Raw genomic sequence first — 2,459 nt, 5'->3', positions numbered from 1 at the left:
ATAAGAGGATAGTTTTTAGGTACGTGCAAGCAACTTTTTTTAGTCTTTTAAAAAAATTTATTAAATTGGTTGGTTAATTTTTCAAAATACAAAAAAAAAAAATATTAGTTTTTCTATGTTAGTTGTGCTGCCCATTGACAGCAAGAAGGAAAGTAGCAAAATTAGTATATAAAAAAAATTTGGTTTTTTTTTAGGTTCTGTTAGCAAACACCAATGTGTTGATGGTTTTAAGGGATGGTGTGCCCTTAGTAAAAGTTAGATTTTAACCGTTAAACCCTTATTGTGTTTAAGGAAAGGGGCGGTGTGCCGTTAGTAAGAAGAAGAAATTCTTCTTCCTATCTTCTTCTCCCTTGGTAGATAACAGAAAAAAGGAAAAACGTTTCCTTCTTGCTGATCTCTCTCTCTCTCTCTCTCTCTCTCTCTCTCTCTCTTCTATGCTTCAAATCTTCAAATTCAGATCAAACGAGTTGTCTCCTTCGATTTCTCCACCATTAAAGAACCTCTATCAATCGATCTCTCGGTCGATCGATTTGATTCGAAGATCAATTGAGAAATAATGGGGGATTTCAATCTTGCCCCAGTAATCGTAGCGATAGTGGTTTGCGTTCTGGTTTTCTTCTTCAATGTCTACCTCCTCGTTAACTATCAACACCCAGATGACGCAAACCAGGCCTATTTCCCCAAATTCGTAGTCATTTTAGGCCTCGCCATTGATGAAATCTCAATCTTGATGCTTCCAGCCGATGTTGCAAATCGTTAGGCCTGTCGTCACGCAATCTACAATGGAGCTTGTAGTCTCACTCTACCTATGAAGGATCTATGGCTCGCGGTTTACATCACAGATGCCATTCTTTTGTTCTTCATTATCCCGTTTGCCATGTTCTACTACGAAGGAGATCAGGAAAAGAGTGTGGGGAAACGGATAACGAGCGCGTTGATGTGGGTTAGGACGATTACCATTGTTTGCCGACTTTTACTTGGAATTTTATATGGTCTAGTGGGAAAAGTGGACTTCACTGTTAGACACCTTTCTTCACCTACGACAAACTTCCCAAGTACTTGGACTGAATTTTCAAATAATCAACCATGTATTGGCTCATCTTTTCACCAGTACTCTGCTTACTCAGCAAGTGCTTCATCAGAAAAATCTTGGACCATGCGCACCACTTTTCCAGAATATGTTGTAGCCCTTGCAACCATTGTTGGATCATTCCTTTTCTCCATATTTGGCGGTGTTGGTATTGCTTGCCTGCCTTTGGGACTCGTATTTTCATTCATTAGGCATCCTAAAATTGTCATCACTCGCTCACAGTATATCAAGGAGTCAACTGAAATTGGAAAAAAGATAGAGAATTGAAAACAACAGCTTCATATGGTCCCACATATATGAGGAAAGAAATTTGGTGGCAACTTTGTCTAATGAGATCTTCTTATTGTCGAGGTCACTATTGTCACACCAATTTTTATATAACACCCCATCGGTGTTTATTAATCCTTTATTTGATTATGAAAGGTTTGATGTGATTATACAATTTTTTTTGTTTCTTCTTAGGGTTGATTTTTTTCTAGGTTTTTATTTGGAGTTTTTTTTTTAGAAAAACAAAAAAAAAGAAAAAAAAAGGGGGTTGTTTCTTAAATCCTCCAATAATCATTCTTATCCCCAATTTAATGTTCATCGAAATACCAATTTGTTTGAGATCATCCAAAGAGATCCTCGATTGGACCATAAAAAAAAACAAATCCATTTGACTTGAAAAAAAAAAATTTGTTTGCTAGTTTTAATATTGGTTTGGATCAGATTCCATGTTATATTCATTGATTAATGTACCATTGATATCTGCTTGAGATGTGCATATTTTAATTTTAATTTGAACCATATGGATATGTTTTAATCTTTCTTGATCAATGTATACCTTTGCTTGTAATGGTTTAATCAGGCCCATGGGCCCATTTGTTTGGAAAAAGGCCCCGGGCACACCCCACCCCGTTTTGCACATACCACGAGCACGTTTAATGTTTTGCATGCTTGCATGTCCCATATAGCCAACGTGACACTAGTGCTTGGCCCGATCTTTTCGAAGATGCGACGTCATTCATGAAAATCACAACTCCAGTCACGTACCTTAGGGTATATCAAACTGGGACATCAGTACCGTCTGATCAGGTGACTCTGAAAGGTATATCGATGCACCCAGGCTGGAGCGACCTGAGCCTTTGACCTCTTGTGAGCCACACAGTCACATGTCCCGATTGCCAACATAGTACTAGTACGTGGTCGGTCCCCTCGTGGGATGCCAAACCATTTATGAAAGCTACAACTCTTAACTCGTACCTGTAGGTATATAAAGGATAATCTAAGTACATCAATTGTACTTCTTGGTCAAAACCAGTGCCTAAGCGAGATCCTGCCCGTTGTACCCTACTGTACGAGGGGATAGACTACGTCTATTCTAGACAAG

General features: G+C 38.5%; 1 pseudogene; it reads left to right on the top strand.

The window, feature by feature from the left end:
- The first annotated feature begins 544 nt into the window (after positions 1 to 544).
- LOC147393182 (LIMR family protein At5g01460 pseudogene) lies at positions 545 to 1,357 on the top strand (annotated as a pseudogene).
- The last annotated feature ends 1,102 nt before the right edge of the window (positions 1,358 to 2,459 follow it).

This window comes from Akebia trifoliata, chromosome 10 (assembly GCF_017979445.1).
Source record: "Akebia trifoliata isolate Shusen 1 chromosome 10, ASM1797944v1, whole genome shotgun sequence".
NCBI classification, from domain to species: Eukaryota; Viridiplantae; Streptophyta; class Magnoliopsida; order Ranunculales; family Lardizabalaceae; genus Akebia; species Akebia trifoliata.
Note: the sequence above shows the minus strand (reverse complement) of the source record. Positions and strands in the feature narration are given on the sequence as shown.